The following is a 12,238-nucleotide window of genomic DNA, read 5'->3' as shown; positions in this document are numbered from 1 at the left end:
TGGCATACAGTCAGATCACTTCTTATGCACTTAAGCCAGGTCTTCTTCTTCTTCGGTCTACCACACTTCCTAGTGCCTGAGGTAGCCAAGCATGTTTTGAGGTTGATGCAAAAGGTGAAATGCTGTAAATGGCGAAACCACCTGAGATGACGAGCAGATAAACATCCAACCAAGTTTCTGATGAAGCATGGTTGGAAGGGATCCTTTCTTGCAGTTTGCAGATACACATCCACCCGATAATGGCACGTTTTGGACACATGTCTCACTGCCTTGCAAGATAGCAGAGCAAACACAGACTGAAAAGACTTTGCCATAAATCCTAAAAGAAATGTGCTTGGATGTAAGGATTAACAGCGGTTTCCTGAGCAACATTATGAATTCCAAACTGTCATTGATTTTCTTTTTTTTTTGTTTTCATGTTTCAAGTTTTTATATCTTCTAATATTCATTCATGGTGTTTAGTTTGGTTGTTTTGTATGCCAATGGGTTTTTTTACCATTAGCAGTTGACCCTCAGCCACCACTTTTCGTCATAATTTTGGGGTAATTATTAGTAGTTATTAGTGGGAGTTGTAATAGGAATATTCTTTGTTGTGGGTAGGTTAGTGGTGGGAGTTTATATTGTGGGGCTTGATGTGGCCAGCCAATTGATCAGATCAGGCTCCTCCGACCAGCAACCTAACTTAGGTAAGAGCTAAAGTGGAATTTTGAAGTGCACATATACATTTACCCAGCATGGACTACTTAGCCACCAGCATCATGAGTTGCCAATCACGGCAAACTGTAGGCTCCATTGAAGAGAAAAAGAAGAAAGGAAAGAAAGAAATTAAGAAGGAGAGTTAGAGAGAGAGAGAGAGAGAGAGGGAGAGAGGAAAATTGTTTTTAGCTTTGTAGAACATGACTGAGTTTTGCAAAGAAAAAAAAAACAATAACATCAATGTTTGGTGCATTTTAGGTTAGTAAGTCAATATTTCAGATAGTGATGTCTAAGAGATGCTGGATTTTGAAGCGCTAATCATCCCAGAATTTAATGGCTTTCCTTTTCACCATAGATGATGATGATGATGATGATCATCATCATCATCAGTTTAATGTCTGATCTATATGCTGATACGACTTTGAAGGTACTCTTACAGAATTTGACCTGAATCCTCAGGATTTCCCGTCAATTGTGGCTTGAGCTCAACCGGCAATCACCGAATTAAGCAGAGTGTTGTTCAAGTGTTGAAATGCTAAATCGATATATATATATATTTTGTATAAAAAAATGTAGTTTTTAATTATTTTTTGCATGATGGGAGGTATTGTTCTGTTTATTTTTTAACATTTGTCGACAAAAAATAATTTGTAAATTTTCTTGAAAAAAACTTTTCCTGTACTTTCACCTAACAATTTACGGTTTTCATAAAAATCATCCATCTTCTCTTATAAAAAAAGCAACTTCTGTTGACAAAAAACATTTACTGACAATTTTCTTTTTTAAAAAAAGTGTAAGTTTTCTCAAAAAAAAGAAAAAAAGAACTGTACTTTCACCTTACAATTTACGGCTTAAAACAAAAGCATCCAAAAATGTTGAAAAAGGAAAACTTTTGTTGATAAAGAAAAATTGCAAAGGAAAATAATAAAAATTGATAAACAATACAAAATGCAACTTTTCTTGAAAAAAATATATATTCAGTAAATTTACAGTAGATTTTTGTTAATTTTTATTTATTGTATTTCTATTTTTTTCTGGTTTGTTTGTTTTGTAATTCGTCTGCATCTGTTACTTTGCTTGGCTTAGTCCGGTGACTGTCAGTCAAGCTCGAACCATAATTGACAGAAAATCCTGAGGATCCGGGTCAAATTCTGCAAGAGTACCATTTTTAGAAATTGACTTCCAAACTAACTTACCTCTGGTCAGGTCTTTATTTATCCCTCTTTCTCTCAAGTTCATCCTTATCACTTCCCCCCATGTTTTCTTTGGCTTATTTTGCTAACTGACACTGCTAGCTCAACTGTTCTACATCTACTAACCCAAGAACTCTCGTCTATTCTTTTAATATGAACATACCATCAAAGTCTAATCTTCTGCATTCATCTCCCTATATTGTACAGATTAAATCTTTCTCTGACCTCATCAGATCTGTCTTTAAGACTCATATTGCACATTCATCGTTTTATTCTCATGTCATATTCATATGAATTACAATGCACAGGAATTTGATCGGTCATTGTGTGATCAAACCAACTGTCTAGGGCTCGTCACCATTAGAGGAAACAAATACCATGCTATTACATTTATTTATGCTATCATGGCTATTACAAATGACTTGGACCAGAAACCTGATTTATTCAACTATGACTACTACTACTAATACTTACATACTTACTAATTAATAATGAGGAACGCCAAATAAGTTTTAGGGTAGTTGTTGTAATGTCTTTACCAAATAAAGGGAGACCACCGCAGGTGTCACAGGAGTTACGGCCCCTGGCGACATCCGGGGTAGTGGTCAGTCTGATATCCACCGAGCACGATATTCCTCGTTCGTTTTCTCTCTCTCGTCAATCTCCGTCCATCCTACAACCTCACTATGGTAATAACCGATATCTAGCAAGTATCGGTTACTCACCATAAGGATTATCACAGTTGTTATTTATTTATTTTTTTTTGGTAGTTTCCATTTGTAAATACTGATTTGGAAAAATAGAGTGAACTGAACTTGCTATCTCAACTGTTCTACATCTACTCACTCAAAAACTCTCATCCATTCTTTCAACATAGCCATACCATCAAAGTTTACTTTTCTGCTGACATCTCCCTTATACTGTTCAGATTTGATCTGTCTCTGAGGTCACCATAACCAAGACTGTTTTGAAAGACTCACATTACACATCCACCATATAATTTCTCTCCATGCAACGCATGTCCTTGACTCTCTCTGAACAGGTTTCACTTCTATACATCATCACACTGTGCAGATAGACTCCTTTTTCTCGTGGCCAGCAGTTAACTTCTAACTAATATAAAACCATTCCTATTTTGAATTTCTATGCCCAGGAATTTGATTGATTATTATGTGCTCAAATCACCTCTCTAGGGCTTGTCACCATTAGAGGAAACCAATACCAACGTTCATGACAGTTATAAATGCATTGAACCAGAAACCCAATTTATTCAACTGCTACTACTACTACTACTACTACTACTAATAATAATAATAATAATACTATTACTACTACTACTACTACTAGTAGTACTACTAATACTACTGGTGCTACTACTTACTTATTAATAACGAGGAAAGCCGAGTTTTCGAGCAATTGTAAACATAAAGGCTGTTCTTTAATATTTTTTGGTAGTTTCCACTTGTAAATTCTGTTTTGGAAAAATTGATTTTTAACCCAATTTTCTTTAGAAAAATAGCACAACGTTATAAGTCTCACTCTTTAAAACAGTGACTTAACGTTGCGTTCTTTGAAAATCAAAAGGCGAGGCTCTTGATGCAATCCTCTGACTGTACGTTTAAAAAAACGAGGCATTTTTTTTTCAATAATTTGTTTCTATCTTTTGTTTTTTTTACACAGGCATCATAACATTATCAAGGCCAAGAGGCCGCTCGAGGATAAGGGTTAAAGAATGTACAGTAGAAATTGGGCAATATAGTAATCGATTCGGTAAATTTGTTAACTTATATGGAACGGCTCATCAAGAACTTGTTTATGTTAGACTTGAAGACAACCGTATTGTAGTCAGCTGGAAAGCAGGAAAACGGAAGACAATTTCACAGGCGTGCAGTTCTAAGAAAGAAGCTTTGTTCATGGAATCTACGTTTAGGTTTAGGCACAGATAAAGAGTGGGGGAAATTATTGATAGTGTTTCCAGCTAAGCTAGTGTTTCTTGTGAAAGTTTGGTGAGGGGGGAACACTTTCCATGAAAATAACGATACATCAGAGACAAACTCACAACATCTCTTCTGTGAGATAGAGATTGCAGGGAAGAGAGAAGGACATCTCCTACAAGGCTACGAAGTCTATTTTGAACTCTATTAAGGCAGGACAAGTCCTTTCTAGCAGCTCCTTCCCAGATGTGGCAACAGTATTCCATCCTTGGACGTACCTGGCTCTTATATAGATAGAGAAGTGCATCAGCAGTGAGATATCTACTGGATCGATAGAAAGATCCCACCATTTTTCCAGCAGCCTTGGCAACAGATTTGATGTACGTGTTCCATTTAAGATCAGGAGTAATGGTCAAGCCCAGAAGCTTGTCAAAACTTGAGGCCTCCTGAAGACGAGAGCCATTCATTTCAATTGATGCCAGATGGGGATCAAAGTGTTGATGATGTAAAGAGAGAAGCTTGGTTTTAGATGCATTAAAAGTAACCAACCACTCCTTTCCCCATTGTACTGCGTGGAGAGAGAATCAGAGAGAACTTGGTCGTTTACTGTCTTAGATGTGCTACCATAAATGGTAGTGTCATCAGCATAAATGTCTACAAATGATGTAAGGATGTTTTTGTGTGTTTCACACATGCACAAGTGTTATATAGTTATTATTATTAGTATTAGACGATACCACTTGTGCGCGTATGTTACGTGAGTTCTTATTAGTAAAGATATGAGTCTTAGTGAGAGTTCTTGTCTTATTACATATGATGTTGTATCTTAGAGAGAGAGATGTGTATGTAATGACATTTTATAACACAGACATATAATAACAATACAATTTACCTTTTTGTAGAAATCACAAACACAAAGATGAGCTTTATCACAAAACACATGATGAATTTATTTCCTTACGACCGGTCGTGATTTCCTCATTAAGAATTCAAAGTTTCACATTTTAGTTTCTGAAGTGACGTCTCGCTTCAGACGTCCGCTTGTCTCTGAGTTTTCTCACTGACCGTCTCTCTGACTGTCTCTCCGACCAACTAACTCTCACTTACTATATTGAGAAATCCATGCATCCCGGCCACGTGAGCAAAATTCACGTGTTTCAACATGCGCGACTTTGCACGTTTCCGACATTGATTTCCCAATAACCTATTTTTTCTTGTGTTGTTTCCACAAAGGAATTCAACCTACATATCTAATTTATTTAACCCATATTTTATTATCCACATTCTTTTAACAATTGAATAGTTTATTTATTATTTATTTCATCCGAATTAACAATTTACTGGACATTCCATTTAAACCTATTGTTCTTTAAAACTTATGTCCAGGGTTCGATTTCTGCTTTCTCTTATTTTCATTTTAACTAATCTCTCTATTTTTATACTTACATGAACAGGGGACAGCCCTTATCATGTAACACAAGCAGTCAGCCAAAAGAGATACATCTTGTCATTAAATGGTATTTTATTTTCAGCTTTCCTTTTTTTTACTTCATTTTTTCGTTTGTTTTACTAAAAGTCCTAAAACAGAGTACTGTTATCATATGTGAGGAGGTGCTGCTCAGAGTACCCCTTTCCTGCCTTAACAGGATGCAAAACCGACTTTGAGGTCTAGTGGGTTATGTCCTCTTCTCTTTCCTGCTGCGTCTTTTCTTTTCGCAGAAGAAAAGTTATTAATTTTCTCTACTCTATCGTTATTTTTACAGCAGGTGCGCCGATGAACTTTAAGCAGCATCCCCCCCTCCTCCTCCGTAAAATATTCACAAAAAAAAAACTCATCTAGCTACAATAGTGGAGCAGATTTCTTAAACAATCTTTCAAGCAAAATTGAAATTTGTCAGGTTTGCTTCTGCAGGCATCTTGAAAACTGGCAGCCATCTTGAATTTTCTGATGGCGAACGTTCTTTTCTTAAAATGTACGTTCTGAACGTCATTTGTGCCAATTTTAGTGCTTGTATCACTAAGTGAAAGATTCTTATGGAATATTAAGATAACCTGCCCCACTACAACCACTATCAATAATATTCTGTTCCTCTTTTCTCTGCCTAAAACTAAACAAAATTTTCATAAGCAACGTTTCTTTCTTAGAAATACCCATTTAGGAAACAAAATACTACCTCTCAGCTAACTACAACATTGTCGATTTCAAGTCCAATATAAACATTTTTTTTGTTGAATCATCCTCTTAAACAATCCGGTTCTGCCAAACGTCCACCATTATTACCAATCACCAAAATTCAACTGAGGCTAGACCATTCCAGTAATTACCTGTTCCCTTATGACGGCTGTGTTATGGTAGTTTTGTGCAGTTCTAGGAGGTCCACCCTCCCAGGCTTTACCTTCTCTTTTTGATGAGAAGTTAGTTTATTGCTAGTCGTCTGAGTCGCTTCTACTGGAGAATGCCAAGAGTGGGGGGGGGGGTCGCGTAGGCACTTTATGTGGGTCAGAGTGTCCCTCGTTGAGGACGTTGACTTTTCAATCTCACTTTCTGACCCTGGTGTCACATTTCTCATGGTGGGAACGAAATAAATACCTTAACAATCATCACTGTTCACTTGATACTCATTAACCCTTATCCTTGATGCTGTTAAAGATCTGCAGTTTCCCAACAATTTATGTTAACTATTCTTCTCCTTCTCACAATTTCCAGTCTCAAAATTCAGTACACATCTAACAAAATTCACTTCAGCAAAAAGCAATGCTTCTCTCTGATCAACAGGCTTTTTACTGAAACTGTCTTTCATATGCATACTAGTGGGGGGTACCTGGCGTTGCCCGGGTGTTTGGAGGTGTAAAAGAAAAAAAAGTTTTAGTAGGAAGGTAGGATTGAACCCCGAAGCCTTGACGCGAAGGTGGAAATGAAAGGGAAAAAAAGACAGATCCCTAACCGTCTCACCCACGAGGGAAAGGAACTGAGAAGGGTGTTAAGTGAATGTTTATGAAGCGAAATAAACAGGTGCGAGGAAGTGGCGTGGTGTCTGACCTAGTTTTATGCTGCAAGCCAGATCATTCGTTTTTTTAAGTGGCGAGCTGGTAAAAGTCAGGCAAATTAAATACACACGCGACCCCTGTTCACAACTCTTAGATATTATCATTTTAACATTATATAAAAAGTTTACAGAAGGAGTAAGCCAACAGATCGCTTCTCGGAAAAAAAGCCTTTCACGGACATACACAAAAAGTGAACATACATACATTCATACACACATTTTCGCTTTTATATTTATAGATTAGATGCCCTGAAGCCTGTTTACCTCACAAAATCTCCAGCCTATAAGTAAATGCAGCAGCAATTTTTTTTCTCTCTCTTTATTCTTCTTGCCTGACACGAACATTCTATACTGTAAAAATCAGGTTTGTACTAATTTTTAATCACATTCAAGTAGACCCTGAGACATTGATAAGTGGTGAAACTTAGACCCCCCCCAAAAAAAAAAAACAAAAAAAAAACAAAAAACAAAATGATATCTAATGGCAAAATGTATTTCTTTTCAGTGACTGGTTATTTATTTGTTTCCCACAAAACAAAATGTGATACAAGGTTGGTTTAATGTGGGAGATAACCAGCTCCCCTCAAAAGGGGATTCTACAAAAATAAAATTGCTTTAGTATAGAAGGGTTTCCCCCTCCATTGACAAAGGACAATTAATTTGAGTGCAGAATCTGTGCAGATACCACACTTCAGTGACCAGCCCAGTACAAATATCGGGTGTCGTCTCTTTTCAGTGACTGTTTATGCATGTGTATGTAGCACAAAACATGCGGTAGAAACAAATTATTGAAAAGATTTCTTTTTTACACATAAACGAGAAAGAATATGGTTTCTATTAATCTCAACACAAACCCTGCTTCTGGGATCGCAAGCATTAAACTTAAGTTTGAGTTGACATTGAAGAAAAAAACCCAAAAAACATAAATATCATTAATCCCACTGCTCACCATTAGTCCAAGATAGCAGTTACTAACCCTAAGACTGGGGGGTGATGACAGAAAAAAAATGCCATTATTTAATTTCGACACTAATATTAAGTTGGAAAAAAAAGGGCAGTTGAGAAAAAAAATAGCGTTTTTCATTAATTACAACACTAACTCTAAGTCTGAAGTGATGGTCATTAAACCTAAGTCTGGGGTAATTATTTATCTTCCTCCTTCGGTGGGATGATGTGACACAAGGGCGGTGAAATAAGATTTGAGAAGCCAGTGCATTAGAGGAAGAACACTTTCGTCTGCAAAAAATGCCTGGGCAGCTCCACCAGGATTCACTGATAGGGACACCTCAGGCAATTAGCAATAAACTAACTCCTGGTAAAGCCTGGGAGTGTAAACCTCCTATAACTGCACAGAACCCTATCTCAACAAAAATCAACCCACCTCAATAACGGTGTAGACTATGGTGATTTTGGGGCTGAGAAAAAAACCTATGTCTGGGGTGGCAGGTGATAAAAATAATAACCTCCATTTAAACACTAATCCGGCGTGCAGGCTAGCAGTTATTAAACCTAAGTTTGAGTTAGCGATTGAAGATAAAACGTGTCATTTATTAACTGCCGTGGTTACATTAAATGCGGAATAACAGTTACTAACCTTAAGTTGAGGATAGTAATTGAAAAAAAAACAACATTTTTTAAGACCAACACTACTCTAAGTATGAGTTGGTGGTAATCTATATGGATAAAATAGTAGATATGTATTTTGTGTGTGTGTGTGTGTGTGTGTGTGTGTGTGTGTGTGTGTGTGTGTGTGTAAATATTTAACTGATAAACTCTACTGGTCACATAACACTGGAATTAACAGGAAATAGTAATCATACACCAACGACGGTTTATAATGAGTAAAAGTTCAAGTCGTTTAACATTAAGTCTTTTCTTATCTATCTCTCAATAGCTACATCGGTAGGAGACATGGCTGGAGAACTAAATGTTTTGGTTTCAATTCTAGCTTATGGCACCCAAGTCATTTTTATTTAAATTTTTGAAGTCAATACTATATATTAGGTACAATATAATATTCAATAGAAAATTGGCTCTGTAATGATAAATACGAAATCTGCATGAATTAAAGTTTTATTAAACAAGGTCTGGTGCCACCATCTAGTCTATAATATAAAGAGCAGTTATATATGTGTATATTTGTATGTCCAGCTCAAAGTCCAAAATTATTAAACTAAGACCCATGAAGTTGATAATTTCTTGACCGTTGTTGCCTTTGATGAATAATATTTAAAATTTTAAAAAATGTATTCATTCACTGGGGCTCAACCAGTTAAGTTTAGTCAGGGAATGCCGATTTTTCAGTGTTATTACATACTAATTTGGAAACTCATTCCTAGTGGAATCTATTATATAAGAGAGAGTTGTCTGTGTGTGTGTGTGTGTGTGTGTGTGTGTGTGTGTGTGTGTGTGTGTGTGCAACTAGAAAGAAATGGGCTGGGCAGGGGGTAGGTGGGTGGGGAGGGATAAACGTAAAACGGGGAAGGTGCAAGAAAAAAAGACAGAGAGAGGGATAGTGAAAGGTACAGCGATAGATGTTTTAGTAGAAATATGTTGCACTTTTGCTCTGGACAATGTCGGATAACCCTGCCAGTTAAATCTAAAACCAAAGTAGCGGTAAAAAAATGCTCTTCTTTAGCATCAATACTTTGCCTAAGTCTGAGGGAAGAGGTGGTTAAGAAAAAATATTTTAATTTGACTCAAATACTAACCCTAAGTCAGGATTGGTGGTTGCTAATATTAAGTCCGGAGTGGCAATCAAGAAAAAACATAGCCTACACTAACTCAAACACTAATCTAAAATGATGAGTGACGGTCACTAATACTAAGTCTGGAATGGCAGTCAAAAACAAAAAACACGCTTTTCATTAACCACAACACTAACCCTAAGTCTAGGTTGGCAGTTTTATATGTTGGCAGCAAAAAACAAAGACAAAACAAAAGCAAAAAAAAAAAAAAAACTCTCTTTCTTTAACCCAATCACTATTATTATTTAAGTTGGCAGTGATTAATCATTAAGTACAGGATGACAATTGAGAAAAAAAGTTTGCAGTTTATTAACTGCAACAATAACAATAATTCCGAGAAAGGATGGTTAAAAGAAAACCGAAACATGCACTTTATTGGTCCCAACACTAACTCTAATTCCGTGTTGGTGATCATTAAACCTAAATCCAAGATGGCAATCGAGAAAGCCGAATGCTAACCCCTAGTCCAGGGTGACAGTCATTAAATCTAAATCTAACACCAACATTAATTCAAATTTAAGTTGGCAGTAATTAAACTTAAGTCTGAGATGACAATAAAAACAAACATGCTCATCATTAACCCCAATAGTACCCCTATGATCGCATCCATTGTTATTTCGATTGAGGAAAAAAATTCATTAAGCCTCAGATTAACTCTAAGTCTGGAAGGGCAGTTATTAAACCTAAGTCTGGTTTAATGATTAAGAAAAAAAAACAAAACAAAAAAAAACACATACATTTTATCAACTGCAACACTTACCCTAAGTCTGGGATCAGGAAGTTGAGAAAAAAAAACATATCCCTCATTAACGCCAACAATTATCCTAAGCCCAGGGTAGCATCCGCTAGCACTTAGCCCAGAGCTGTGGTCAAAGAAAAAGCATGCTATTTATTTACCCCCAACACTAACCTAAATGTAAATTGGCAGTCATTAAACCTAAATCCAGGGTGCCGGTCACCCCCACCCCCCCAAATGTGCTCTTTATTAATCTCAACACTACCCCCAAGTCTGTAGGAAAGACCTGTTGAGAAAGAAACATGTCCTCCATTAACCTCAACACTATCTCTAAGTTAGGCGTGACAGTAATAGTTTGGAGTAGTGGTGGAGAAAGAAAAAAACAGTTTTTTTTAATTATTATTATTAATCACAACATTAACTCTAACTACAGGTTGACAGTGATTACGTTTGAATTAATAGTCGAGAAATAATGTTCTTCATTCCTCAACACTAATCTCCAAGTCTGTGCTAGTGATCAATAATAAAATAAAAAAAAAATAGGCACTTCATTAACCTCACCACATACTTTGTCTGGTTTTCTAATGATTAAACCTAATGAGTGAATAAAAAAAAAAGGAAAAATAAAGGATGAAAAGATGGTTTCTGTTGATGAAAATAACGTGCTCACCATTAGAACTTTGTTATGTGGTATACTTTTCACTGGTTACATCATATTCAATGCAACATGTCTGCTATTAAATCTTTATCACACAGTAGATTTCTCTTAAACAACATCGTTTTCAATACTGAACTCAAAATGTGCCGAACAATGTGTTTCAACACTGCTCTATCGTTATTTTCATTGCAAATCCTCGTCTATGGTCTTCCTTGCCAAACTTTCACAAAAAACACTCGACAAACTATAACCACTATCAGCAGTTACCCTCACTCTCTATCTGTGTCTAAATCCAAACGCAGATTCCATGAACACAGCTTCTTTCCTAGAACTGTCCACCTGTGGAATATTTCCCATTGGCCTGCTTCCTGGCTGACTATAGTATGATAAGCTTCAAGTCTAATCTAAACAAGTTCTTGTTGAACCGTCCCCTTAAATGATCAAATTGTACCCAACTTACACGATTAGCAATTACTACACTACTACCTTACATTCATTAACACTTATCCTCGAGTGGCCTCCGAGCTTAATAAATAGTGACTCTCTTGTAACCCCCCCCCAAAAAAAAACCCCAAGACACAGATCGCTATCGCTCAATGATCTTAGCCCTTCAAGTGCTAAGGCTCATGTAACAGCTTCTATTAGAATGTGCTGCTGCTATCCCGCACAGAAATCACTTTTTCCATAACTACCAACGTAATAGATGCACTGAGACTAAAGCTGCTTTCAGGAACGCCAGCAACCACTGTAAAAGAGTAATAAAAAATGCAAGAGAGCTATATGCCCAGTCTGTTAAATCCAAAGTAGCTGATCAGCGGCTTGGTTCCCACCAGTTTTGGCAAATAACAAATAGGATCCTGAACAGAAGTGATCGTTCTATCCCAACCATTATCAATGGACCAGTGGTCATCTCGTCAGCATCAGACAAGGCCAAACTATTTGCCAAGAACTTTGCAGCTAATTCTACCCTATGCGACGAAGGCCATCAACTCCCTATATTTCCTCTTATAACACAAAACACGCTAGGTAACATACAAATATCTGTGCATGAGGTCGCCAAGCTAATCAAGAACCTTGATTCCAGTAAAGCAACTGGCCCTGACGGCATCCCAATTATAGTGTTAAAAAAGCTTCAATCAGAACTTGCCCCTATACTTACGAAACTATTTAAACGTTGCCTTAAGGAGAAGTGCTTTCCGACTCCCTGGAAAACCTCATCAGTATGCC

This window comes from Euprymna scolopes, chromosome 4 (genome assembly GCF_053919585.1).
Source record: "Euprymna scolopes isolate OS-2025 chromosome 4, ASM5391958v1, whole genome shotgun sequence".
Lineage (NCBI taxonomy): Eukaryota > Metazoa > Mollusca > Cephalopoda > Sepiida > Sepiolidae > Euprymna > Euprymna scolopes.
Note: the sequence above shows the minus strand (reverse complement) of the source record.